The sequence below is a fragment of the Chinchilla lanigera genome, unplaced genomic scaffold (genome assembly GCF_000276665.1).
Source record: "Chinchilla lanigera isolate Chin_1 unplaced genomic scaffold, ChiLan1.0 scaffold00036, whole genome shotgun sequence".
Taxonomy (NCBI): domain Eukaryota; kingdom Metazoa; phylum Chordata; class Mammalia; order Rodentia; family Chinchillidae; genus Chinchilla; species Chinchilla lanigera.
Window position 1 is genome coordinate 13,521,103 of NW_004955437.1, and position 12,860 is coordinate 13,533,962.

Sequence of the window (12,860 nt, forward strand, 5' to 3'; positions counted from 1 at the left end):
CCTGGTGATACCTGACCCGGCAGGTATCTTGGGGAAACTGAGGCCCACAGAGGGCAAGGGCTGCCCGTGGCCCTGTGAAAAGACTGGAGCTACAGGGATCTGGAATGTTAAGACACGGACCCCGACCGTGCCAACGTGCCTGTCTCACAGACGGGTGAGGAACAGGGACAGGCCTCCTGAAGGTGAGTTAGTAAGTGTCCCAGGATGGTCTTCCTGGGTTGATCCCCTAGAGTCAAGACACAGCCGCCTTTTGTGACCCCAACCCCAACTTCAGGAAGTTGCAACACTTCCTTGGTTCCACAGTAACCAGCTACTGCTCCAGGAATACATTGAAATGTTTTTGTTCCCTCCTCTGGGCTGGGCAGTGAGGACACAGAGCAGAAAGAGGGTATGAAGTGGGGGGTTGGTCCCAGCCCCAACCCAGGTTATCCTGGGCTCTGGAAAGTGGGAGGAGAGGAGTGGGAGAATCTGCAGTGTGAAGAGTCTGCAACGTCTGAGAGTAATGAGGGGGTAGCTTTTGAGCTGGGTTCCTGGGGATGAGTAGGAGCCTACCAGACTGAGGGGCAAGGCTGGAGGAACTGGCATGTGCAGAGGCTTGAGGGGCACTGGCATGCCAGAAAAGCATCACAGGACATGACAGCTCAGGAGATGAAAGGAAGTGAGTCGGCCTGGAAGGAGGATGGAGACCAAATGCAGAATGACAAAGTTGTACATGTAGACCAGAATGCTAGAAACACTTCCCAGGCCTCTGCTTTTCCAACTGTGAAATGAGCAGCTTACGACAGAGCAGTACAAAAGGAGCGGGGTGTGGTGGCATATGCCTGAAATCTCAGCACTCAGGAGGCTGAGGCAGGAGGATCCCCAAGAGTTCGAGGCCAGCCTAGACTACATAGAAAGGCCTGATCCCTAGGACCTGCTTTCTGCAGGTGCACAGGTGTTTCGCATGGGCTTCCGTGCGTGGGTTCCATTAATTCTCAGACTCAACCCCGGGCTTGACCTTTCTCACCATCTCTGCTGACCACCTTGGTCCAAGCCAGCAGCATCCTTTCCTGAGTTGCAGTGAAAAGTGCCCAGCCAGGCCAGGGGTGTAGGTCAGTGGTAGAGCACTGTGTAGCACACCCAAGTCCTTGGGTCTGAGCCTCAGGACCACATATGCACACCCTGCCCGGAACAACTGCCACACACTGTTCTCAGTGCACCAGCCAGAGGGATCTTCTCAGCAGGCACATCAGAAAGTCCCAGTCCTTTACTTAAAATCCTCCAGTGGCTGCTGAATCACTGAGCATGAAGTCAGTAGCTTTTCTTGTGCTCAGCAAGACCCTCTGTGACCTGGTCCCTGGTCACTCCGCTGACTTCTGCTTCTACTTCCCATTTTTCCCTGGCTCCATCCATCCACGCAGGCCTCCTCCCTGTCCCAGAGTGTACCCCGCATGTACCTGCACGGGGCCTTTGCAAGCACTGTCCCCTGTCGTCTGCCTGCTGACAGGTTCTCTCTCTCTCCCTCTCTCTCTGTCTCTCTTTCTCTCTCTGTCTCTGTCTCTGTCTGTGTCTCTGTCTCTGTCTCTCTCTCTCTCTCACACACACACACACACACACACACACACATGCACACATGGAATATCTGCTCAAATGCAGCCTCTTCAGAGAAGCCTTCCTTGATTACCACAACACCACCCTCTAAATTCTCACTTCCTACCTCCTTGTCCTGGTGCACTTTTCTGCAAGCACTTGTAGCTCATGACATCATTATGTTCTTGTCTTGCCATCTATCATCTGCTTGATCGTGAGCAGGGGTCTCTGTCAAGTTCCCCACTGTATCTCCAAGGCCAGGTGCATAGCGGGTGTTCAGCAAACTCAATGGATGAATAAATGGACTCGTCTTTGCCGGTGGAAGGGCAAAGGATCCCAGGCACTCTTCTCCCCAGGAGCAGAGCACTGGGGATTCAGACTCTCACAAACAGCTGGTCCAAGCTGGCATGTGGACCCCTAGCAATAAGCAAGCATGCACTGGCCCCTGTGCCTGGCTCCCCAGGCCCGAGAGGGAAGCAGGGACTGGCCTGGGAGAGGAGGCACACGGTCCCTTCTTTCATGCGCACCTGGCCCTGGGCAGCCAAGGACAGCCTCAGGGAGCAGTGTGGAAGCAGAGGGCAGCCAGCCCACACCAGTTTCCAGCGTGGGGAACTTAGCATTCTGTTAGCTCTTTGTAGAGCACCTTCCTTCTTTGGATCTCAGTCCCCGTGTCTGGAAAACAGAGCTGAGAGAAGCTGCCAATGTTCTGGGTGACTTCGCTTTTTGGGCCCTGGGACAGATCGCACCGGGCATGGAATGATAGCCACAGATTCTTGCCGGGAAGACATTGCTTTTACGACTGCTTCCAAGGCCGCCACTTGTGGCCAGGTGGGCCAGACACTGGGCAAGGGGTCTCCTGTGGGCTCCCGGCCTGCTACAGAGCCAGCTATCCTCAAAGACCACAGCAGACACCACCTGCCCAGGCCCACGGGCTCTGGGGGAGCAGAGGCTCTAGGAGAGGCCAGTGCCCCCCATAGCCTCAAAGGGACCTCTCCCTGGCAGGACCTCACCCTAGCAACAGCTTCTGCAGTGACAAGGTAAGGCTGAGCCCTGGGTGGGTGGCTGGAGTCCCGGGTTTCAGTTCCAGCTCTATGAGGGACGGGTCCCCTCTGGGATCCGACTCAGCAGCTAAATGAAGGGTTGGCCTGGACAGTCTCCACGTCTGTCTGCGCCGATATCATCATCACTGTGCTTGGTAATAAGACACTACCTCCCTAACACGACAGTGACACCGAACAGCATGTGACCCTGGACATCGGGCAAAGGGTAAGCCCTTCTGTCACTCTCCCAACAGCCCGCAGTGACGCTGCAGCAGCAGGCAGTAAGGACTCCAAATGCAGTGCTCTCTACGGAGCACTCGGACTCTGCAGCCTGAGGACACTGCAGGACATGCCCTGGCAGAGTGGCAGGGTGAGCCGAGGAGACAGGCTGGGAAGCAAGCATTTATCCCAGCCCCGGACCCCACACCGGCCACCTCCCAGCAAGGACTCCAGTTCATACCCCGCAGAGGCCAGGAAGATGGACTGCGGTCCCGATCCACTAGCACACGTGACCCTGCTGATCAGCAGATGCCAGGCCACTTTCTTGCCCTGGGGCCCGAGGGATGCTGTCGGGACCTCCCTCCCAGCTGACTTCCATGTCTCATGACCCGAGCTAGGCCTGACATCTCCAAGCTGCCCAGACTCTTACCAGGGGCCGAGAAGGAAAATGAAGAGGCCCAGGGGAAATAAGAAAAGCCACTACCTCCAGGGAACCCGCTCTGCCTACTCCAGCCTTGAGCTCATGTGGAGAGAAGTCTGGGGACACGATCCCTCCACAGGGAGTTCCTGAGAGCCAAGTTCACCATTTCTCCATGGTCCTGAGATACACACAGGGCACAGGTATCCTCCTAGGCTGAAACATGACCTGGAACTTTCTGGTGGGGAGCTGCTGGGAGGCGAGGAGCAGCCAGTCTCTGGGGTACAGCGCATGAGAGGAAGCCGTTTGGGGGTGATACACACAGTTGTAAGTCATTCGTCTCAGGGGTATTGGCTGAGGTGGCTGAAAAGATCCCTTGTGGTTTTGCGAATCACAGATCCCAGGAATCGAGGAAAGAAAAGTATGTGTGTGGGGGCCCTTGGATGGGCGGATCACAGGGCCCAGGTACCTCTGGGGAGCTGGCTATGAGGGAGGCCTAAGAATTCTGGGGCCCATGAGCATTTCACACCCAAAGCAGGCCCACTCCTCTTCCCTAAAGGGACTAGTTTGGCAGAAGAGGCACAAGCAGAAATGCGGTGTCAAGCAGGAGAGAAATGGACGCTCAGCTCACAGTTTCATGGTCCAGTCACCAAACATGGAATAGAAAATCACACCAGAGTGTCTTGCTCTTCTCCAAGATCAGAGGCACAAGGCCACCCTGGAGCCCAAGAGCTGGTGGCCAGGAAGCCCCTCAACTCTTTCTCCGCCATCCACAAAACCCATTTCTCAGAGCCAGACACAAGGACTGTGCCTGGGCACCAGGGAGGCGACATGACTCACCCATGGTCACAGATCAGGGACACGGCTCTCCCCACGAGCTACCAGGATATCCCAAGCCACAGCAGCCAGGCCTCCTGAAGACTGAGGGTGCTCCTTTCGGTGATGCCAAGGTTCCCCTGCACTAAGGAGGGGACACGAACCCAGTGGCCAGCACCACTGAAACTGGCCTGCTGACCCCACGGGGAGCTTAAACTGGCCCTTCCTTCCTGGAAGAGGGTGTGGGTGGGGACTTCCCTCCATCACCCTCATCCCTAGCACTTTCTGGGGACAATGAACCCTGACTTTTGGTGTACCTCATAGAGCCAAGAAGGGATAGTTTCAAGACGAAGTCAGCTTGGCAGGAGGCCACATCTGCCTGCCACTTGTCCTCAGCCCTTATGCCAGGTAGACTGCCCAGAGGCGTCGGTGACCCTGGTCAAGCCTCCTCTGTTCCCCTGGCCTCGGTTTCTCACCAGAAAACTGGATTAGAAGCAGAGTCATTAAAAACAATGTCTTCTCCACAAAAGAGGTCACACACTGAGCTGGATTGGAAGGGTGGGTGGGCAGGAGGAAGAGGGCAGCCACATAGCAATGCCCAACTGGCCTTGTCTTTGGGACTGCCCAACCACAGATTTGTGGTCTGGTAACAAAGACAAGGAAAGAAAAGGAGGCCAGCTAAAGTGACAGAGATCTGCAGGGTGGAGCAGCGCAGAAGTTAGGTAGAAGAGCCAGGAAAGGGGCTCCAGAGAGAATTTCTCTGCATGTGGACCTGGCCCTGGCCCTGGCCCTCCCCATGAGAGACACCTGGGGAGGTGGTTCCAAGTAGGTAAACCATCCCTGGGGCCCAGCCACAATGCTAGAACATGGAAGCCCTGGGGCTTCCACAAAAGGTCCCACTGGCATTTCAGTGTCATTTTGCACTGGGGGCACAATGGTGCGACAGGAGCCAAGGCTTCTGTTTGCTGAGCACTGACTACCTGCTATGTGCTGCGCACACTATCTTGTCACCCTAAGGGGAAGGCAGTATATTACTGGCTGCTCCAGAAGTAGTAAGTCTTGAACAGACGTGGAGGCTGAGATCAGAGAAGTGAAAGATAACTTGTCCAGAGTCCCAGGGCTCACAAAAGTTGAGGCTGAGAGCTGACCCCAAACTGATGGAGACAGTCAGAAACAACTGCATTCCCCAAGGGACCTTGGCTTTCATGGCACTGACAGTACACCTTGGGTAAGTTGTTTGGAAGGTGCAAATAATAGCAGGACATTGCTGGTACACTCCATGCCCACATCCAGACCCCACACCCCAGGGACCACGTCTTGCTGTTCGACCTGTGGCTGGTCCCTGTACCTCTCTGGGCTTGGGGTTCCCCCACCTTTGAACTGGAAGGGTGGAGAGGTTCTCAAAGGCACTTTCCACTTGCAAGGCCAAGAGAAAACTTGGGGACTCTCTTCCAGAGGTTTCCGAGCCCAGGGTGCTGGCTGCTGGCAGCTGTGTGCCCAACTTCCCAGCTGTGGTCAAGGTCCACCGTGGGCAGGGGTGGGAGTGGGGCAAGGGCTGTGCCAGCAGGGCAAGGTCCAGGCCCCAGCATCTCCTCCCTCCTAAGCTCTCACCTGGGCTGGCACAGGGTGGAGAGAGAAGGCTCCCGCCCTTCCTCCCATCACAGAAGTGACAGCAGGAATGAATCAGCCTCCTATTAGCTCTGCCAGGGATATAAAGCCAGCACAGGAGGCCTGGGGCAGGTGGGCAAGCCACCCATCGTCTGCACTAAGACACTCTGTGCCCTCCCTGGAATGATTCTGTGGGACATGGCTACCCCTGCAAGCAACCCACCTTTGAAGATGCCTGCAGCAGGGCTGGGGCTCTAATGGCACCCAGGACCACCCCATCTGGAACTCAGAAGCAAACCCCTCCCTCCCCTATTCAGCAGGGCTCCCAGGTCAGGGCAGGAAGAGTACTTATTTATGTGCTTGAAAGAGCAGAGAAGGGGGCTGGGCCTGGCCAACAGTAGATGCTCAATAAATGTTTAATGAGCGCCTGGGCTGGGAGTGACCAGGTTCCAGGCCTGGCTCTGCCGCCCATTCACTGCTGACCTTGGATGGAGCCAACTGCTGCTTTCCAAGCTTCAGTTTCCTGGGCTAGAAAAGAAAGGCCAGAGTAGGTAACCCAATCGGTGCCCCTGATTCCCCATGCTCAGGAGCTCAAAGCCCAGTGCCAGGGAGGTCCTGAAGAAGACAGCGGCTTCCAGCTTCTCTGCCTGCTGCACCCGAGCTTGGAGGGCAGCATGGGGTGCTGGGCAGGGGTTCAACCCTGTGGGTGGAGCAGGCAGGGGTGATGAGAATGGGGCCGGAGAGGAAAGAGGATGTAGAGTGGGTGCAGTCTGCATTCAGGCCAGATACCAAGACAGACTTCTGGAAGAAAGAGCCACTGAAAGTACAAAGCGATCGTATTCGACACCCTCCCCCACTGGGCAGCTTGGCCACTTCCTGGTGTGCAATGAATTGGACAAGTGTCTGGGAAAGATGGGGCGGGTGTGTGTGCGTGTGTGTACAGGCACCAATGTACGTACCTGGGGGAGGGGAGGGACGATAGGTAGCTGCCAACTGGGGCATAGGCCAGAGGACACATGAGGCCCCTCAACCCGCATCCCGGGAACTAGACATCTCTGGATGGCTCACCAACCCCTGGGAATTCCAGACCTGCCCTGGTGTCTCCACAAGCAAAGATCACAAATCACGTTACCAGTCTTTGACAATCTGCCACTGCCAACAATCACGGCTGTCAGCAGGTCCCTGCCCCTCTGTGGGCCTCAGTTTCCCCACTGGTACTGTGAAGGGTCTGAGTCAGAAGATCTTTTTTTAGAGGGGGTCTTTTTGAGACAGGGTCTCCCTATGTGGTTCAGGCTGGTCTTGAATTTGCTTTGTAACCCGTGCTGGTCTCAAACTCACAGTAATCCTCCTGCCTCTGCCTCCTGAGTGCTAGGATTACAGGCGTGCGCCATCACGCCCATGAGCCGGAAGATCTTGAGAGCCACATCTCTGACAGCCAAGATGCCATGGAAAACCACACACACTTACCATCCTTAACCCTCCGCCCTGGAGCGCTAGGAAGGCAAAGGCCCCTCTCCCTGGTGGCACTATCCTCTGTCTCAGGATAGGGCTGGGGCAGAGCAGAGTCCCCATACCTTCTGTCCTCAACAGCCTGCCACAGCCAAAACCTTGAAGTGGTTACAATTACAGGCAGGCTAACAGGATTAGGGGAGCGTTGAAATCTAAGAAATCTAATTAGCTCAGACACCCTGGCCTCCCCTAGCACAATCCTGCAGTAACCCCGGCAGCTGAGCCTGACAGGAGGGGTGGCCTGGGGCCTTCTCAGGCTACATCTATTACCTGCACTGGTGTGCTGGGCATTGTGTGCTTACCCGGTTGCCTGCTGCCCTGCATCACATCAGCTGCAGCCTCAACCTGGAGTGGCACTTGGCTGAGTTCCAGACTACCAGACACAGGGATACAGACCACGGGGGCAGATGGAACCCAAGGGCCCGAGGCCAGCACCCCCATGTAGCCTGGAGACTGACCTCACCAGAGGAAGTCACTCTCTTTAGCTACAGAAGCCACAGCAGCCCAGGAGAGTCTTGGGCTATCTGGGGACCAGAAGCTGGAAACACCTCTGTGTCCTGCTCTAGGGCCCTGGCCTAGTATGAACCCAACATGCAGAAGCCCAGGGGCCGTGGAGGCAGCATGTGAGGCTCCCAGCAAGTTCTAGCTGGAAGAGATAGTGCCATAAGCACAGGGCGCCATACTGCCTGATGGAGGCAGGTGGATGGCTGAGGCCCACCTGCAACCTTTCCTGGGAACAGCACCTCCTCAGCCGCTTGTCCCCAGCTCCTCCTATTTTTGGGGTCCACACTGGATTCTACAACATGTGAGCCCCCCGGGTCTCTTGCTCCCTGGACCATGACACAAGTAGCGCAGAGGGCTGATGCAAACAGAGTCCTGGCTTTGCCTCAAGTCTTTTGACCTCTCCAAACCTCCGTTTTCTTCTCTGTTCAATGGGGTAATCCCAAATAGCAGTGAGCCCACACTGCTGTTACCGAGGCTAAACAAATTTGGAGAGCAAGTCTACAGCCACAAAGTGCCACCAGGGAGAGGGGCTCTACTTATTCCTGTCCTCACATGCCCGTGGCAGGTGGCCAGCCAGTGGTGAATTATTTATTTGGGCTGATCTTCCTGCCCTTGCTAGACATCAGCTCCTAAGAAACAGGAACTGTGGGGCCCCTGCCCTGTCACTCCAGCCCCGAGGGAAGTGACAAGAGGCAGACCTGGCCCCCAAAGGCAGGTGACAGTGAACGCCTCAAGAAGACCCTTCCCCACTGTTCCCAAAGCACTGCTCACGAGGCCCGGAAACAGCCATCTGGAAGGTGTCCCTTCCCCATGTCAGAGTAGATGCTAGTCTTGAACCCACGGTCATTCAGAGAAGAAGTGAGTCTGGTCTGAAAGCCCCTCAGGACCTCAAGCCCAGACTGCAGGCTGAAACGTCTGGATTTCCAGAAGGCAAAGCATGCTAACACTCACAGCTGTGCACAGAAGGCAGCACAGAGGCAGTGAGCGCCCATCACAGGGGGCATGCAAGCTGATCATGGACAGCCAGGGAGATAAGCCCAGCTAGGAAGGCAGCTTTTGGAATATGCTTCTAGGATCTCGAAACCAGACCCTTCATGTACTATCCATTCTGCACCAGGGCCTTCTGAGCCTTTGGGGGCCCATGCCCACATCTGCTTCACCTGCCCAGCAGCGAAATGGTATGCTGAGCATTCTGCCCTTGAGCCCATTTTACAGATCAGCAAGCTGAGGTCTAGCAGAGTAAACCTGCTGGCCCATAGCAGTCAGTAAGGTTCAACCTCCTACCACCTCTTCCTCCCTCCATCTCTGCCACTAATGGGAGAATCCAGTTATCACAGGATGAGTTGGTGACTAGCCCAGGCCCCGTCCTGGGGAATGGCGGCATTGCTATTCTCTGCCTCCCTCCATCTTTGAGGGCAGAGTCCTGCCCCAGTCTCCCTGCTGGAGCTTAGAGACCAAGCAGGCTGCACTCTCTGGCCTCAGGGCTCTTGAGGACAAAGAGCACCCCCCTTCTCAGAGGGCGCAGGCAGAGGCCACTGTGTCCTGCAGAGAGGTCAGGGCAGTTACCAGGCAAGGCTGCAGCAGTGTCCCGGGTAATTACAGCAGCCTAGTCTTTGTTGTCCACACAAAACCCAGGAACCTCATAGAGATGCAATAGCGATAGGAGCCAGGCCAGGGCCCACGGGAACAGAGTTATGAATGAAACCGTAAGGGACCCAGTCTCCACCTAGCAGGCCCTACTTCCTGGTTCCATCACGAGAGCCCACAGAAGCTTCCCAAAATTAACTTGTTAGTGCCTGGGGTTTCTTAGAGCAACATCTAACTCTGAGACGGGGTCACAGATAGTCATTGGGCTCTGGCCAAAACCAGACAACTCAGTAGCCATGGCTTCCTAGGAAGGTCCTCCTGCCACCCCGTCTGCCTTCCTTACCCACCCTGTCAATCAAGGAGAAAAGTGAAGTTTGCAGGCTTCTCAGCTGGGTGGTTCTGCCTATAGTTTTCTAGAAAGAGTCAACTTGTGGACACCTGCCCCCGTGTTGGGTCATCTCTGTGGGAGTCAGGGATGGAGATAATGCTGTTATTTGCTCCAGCTAGACGTGTGTGTGTGTGTGTGTGTGTGTGTGTGTGTGTGTGACTGGTGGCTAAAACTCCATCCCTGGGCCTTTCTTCGATTTGCTCCTGGTCTCTCCCCTTTCCTTCGGAGGGAAAAGGGACATCCTGTCCCCCATGAGGAAGCCAGCAACTCTCTTCTGCACAGACAAGGCTGTTTAAGGATTTCCTAAGTCCAGCCACTCCTCTCCCCCTCTTCTCCTCAGCCCCAAACCCCAGTCCAACTCCTACAGCCTCTAGCTCCTCCCCTCAGCCACGGCCACCAAGCCCACCTGAATGTCAACTTCTGAGATTCACATGTGAAAACAGCATTTCATAACCTCCTGACTCCTCCAGACAAGGAGATGCCTCTGTGCTTTGGGGGAAAAAGAAAAAAAGAAAAACACCAAACCCAAATCCTGAAGCTTGGAAGAAAACACCACTTCTCTCTGAGAGTCCCCTCAGCCCTGAAGCCACACGTGCTCCGTGGCAGACAGGGCTTTCAATGTGTCTTTTGTGTCATGCTGGTGTTTCAACATCCTCAATTTGGAGAGGAAAAGGTCAGCACTACTCCGGGTGCTCACAGAACTGAAAGGCCAGGAATTCTTCCTCCTTGGGACCCTCCTCGGGAAGCTCCCAGGACCAGGACCCAGAAAGCCACGGTTTGTTCCCTCCTCTAAACTTCCCAGAGCTCGCACAAGCAACTTTTCCCCTCCCGGGCCCAGGCAAAGGCAGAAGGAAGCAAGCTGAAATCCATCGGCAGCCAAGCAGCCGGGTTCTCCAGCCCCTTCGCCTGCCCCTTTATCTGTTCCTTCACAAAAACAATAAGCAAACCCAGGCACCTCTGGGAACAGCCTCTGGCCTCCTGCCCTGCCCTGTGTAACCAGCCTGTCCTCACACCCACAGCCGGCGGAGGAGGAGACTGCACTAGTTAACCCTCTGGTCTACCAGGCCCGGTTCCCAGGTTGCAGCAGGGAGGCAAACTGTTGCTCAAGGAAACCCTTCAGAAAACCCTTGGCACCGGAGGCAGCTCAGCCCGCAGCTCTATACAGTGCCCTACCAGGACTTCCGCACTGCCCACCGCCCTTTCAAATCTGCAGGGGTGGGCTGGACTCCCCTGAGCCCTGCGTGTCCGTCCTCGGGGCTCCAGAAGCCCCAGGCAGCGCTGAGAGGAGGGACTGGCTGGCCGAGCGCTGCCCTCGCCCCGCCAGCCCAGCCGCCAGCTTCTTGGAGGACCTCAGAGAGAACATTTGTTTGGGCTGCCAAGTTAAATCTTCCTCCCTCATGTCAGGGCATTGGAAAAGCAGTCAGGGGAGTGGGGAAGGGGGAGAGCGGGGGAAGCAGCGGCGGGAGGGGAGGAGGAGGGAGGGAAAGAGGCAGGCGGGTAGGCTCCGAGCCGCAGTTACTCCGGCACTGCCTTGCCTAGGAAGCTGCTGCTCGGACAGAGCAGCCCCAGCTCCCGGCACCCAAGCAGGGACCCGGACGCCAGGTTTTCACGGTCCGTGCGGGGTGCCCGAAGTCCTGGGGCCGGGCCTTGGAGACGTACTCGCTCTTCGCCCAGCTGGAGGGGAGAGGAGGAACAGGAGGGCAGGGAAGGGAAAAGTTTGGGACAGGTAGAGGGGTAAGGCTGGGCGGCCTTGCCTCCAGGCTGTCCCCCAGGGAGGGGTGAGGGGGCCCCCCGGCCGGCGGCCCTGGCGCGCTCCCGTGCGCCCGCCCTCCCGCCTGGGTTGTTTACATTCCTGGAGTGTCTTTTAAACCCCGGGCTGAGGCCGGCTCCCGGCCTTCTCCAGCGGCTCCGGGGCAGTCTCCCGTGAAAATCTGCTGGCGCACAATGGCCGGGAAGGCGGCCGCCCCTCGCCCGCGCCCCCACCGCTCCGGGGCGGGGAGCCTGCCCTCCGCACCGCGCCCTCTCGCTGCCCGGCCGGCTTCCTGGACAGATGTCCCCGGCGAGGGGGCGACGCGCGCCCGCTGCCTGTGCCCCAGACGCCGAGGCCGCGCTCCCCCACTGTTTTCTCCCCACGCAGACGCCAGGAATGTGAAACAAGCTTCCAGAGCCCTCCCCATCTACGACCCCAGCACCAGCCCCGGCCAGGGCCCATAACCTCCGCCCCAGGGCCAGCCTCCCACTCCCCGGGGGCCACCGCCGCCAGAGACCGAGAGGAAGAAAGAACACGGGGAAATTACTTTCGTATTTGCAACGCGCGCGCACACACACACATGCACATCTTCCCTCTGGGTTCTTCTGGCCGGGGCAGCCCCATCAGGCGTGGGCCCGAAAGCCCCTTGGGTTTCCAAAAACCTCACTAGAACCCCCTCCACCTCCACACACCCCTCGGCGCTCCCAGCCCTGCACGCAGCGCTGCGATTCCCCGGGCGATTCCCACACAACCAACTTAACCGCGCCCCCACCTCCCATTTACAAAAGTGTGTGTTTTCCCTAGAAATTCAGATGCACAACTTAACACCACCATCCTTCGCCACCCCGAAACCCCACGCCTTCTCGGGGGGGGGGGGTCCCAGTACGCACACAGAAGCACAAGTTCAAATCACCCCAAAGGAGGTGAAGGAGTCCGAGGCGGTCCTTCCCCGGCCTTCCTTACTCCCTCCTTCGGAGCCCCGTCTGGCCCAGTCCCCGGGGTTCTAAGCTAGGGCTGGAGGAGCGCCGGCGAGAGGCGTGAGGCGTGAGGCGGGCTCGGTCCGCGCGCGCACTGCCGACCGCACTCGCGCTCCGCACGCCAGGAGCTCCGGCCCCTGCGCGCAGCCCGAGCCGGCTCCGCGCTGCCGGGCGCTCGCCAGGCAGCTGCCCCGGCCGCTGCCCCGGCCTCCGCCCCCGGCCACCACGGGGAGGGCAGCGAGCCGCGCCGCGAGCCACCCGCCCGACCCGAAGGACCCTTGAAGGGAAAAGCCCCAGCGCTCAGCACGCCAGGCTCGCACCCCAGAACCTGCGGGGAGCGGAAGAAAGCCTTGGGGCTAACGGGCTCCTGGCTCCTTCCCCAAACTTACCCGGCGCTGCGAGCACCGCTGCCGCCGCTGGAGGACGCGCCGCTGCCGGCGAGGGCCGGCTGGGGCCGGGAGGAGCGCGGCGAGGG

The 12,860-nt window shown here is 57.8% G+C and overlaps 1 protein-coding gene across 2 annotated transcripts in view; it reads right to left on the reverse strand.

Moving 5' to 3' along the window:
- Positions 1-12,860, reverse strand: part of Zmiz1 (zinc finger, MIZ-type containing 1) — a gene marked incomplete in the record, with an annotated part of 196,207 nt that overhangs the window by 183,026 nt on the left and 321 nt on the right. For both annotated transcript variants that reach the window (XM_005389890.2, XM_005389892.2), the window contains 1 exon segment: positions 12,775-12,860.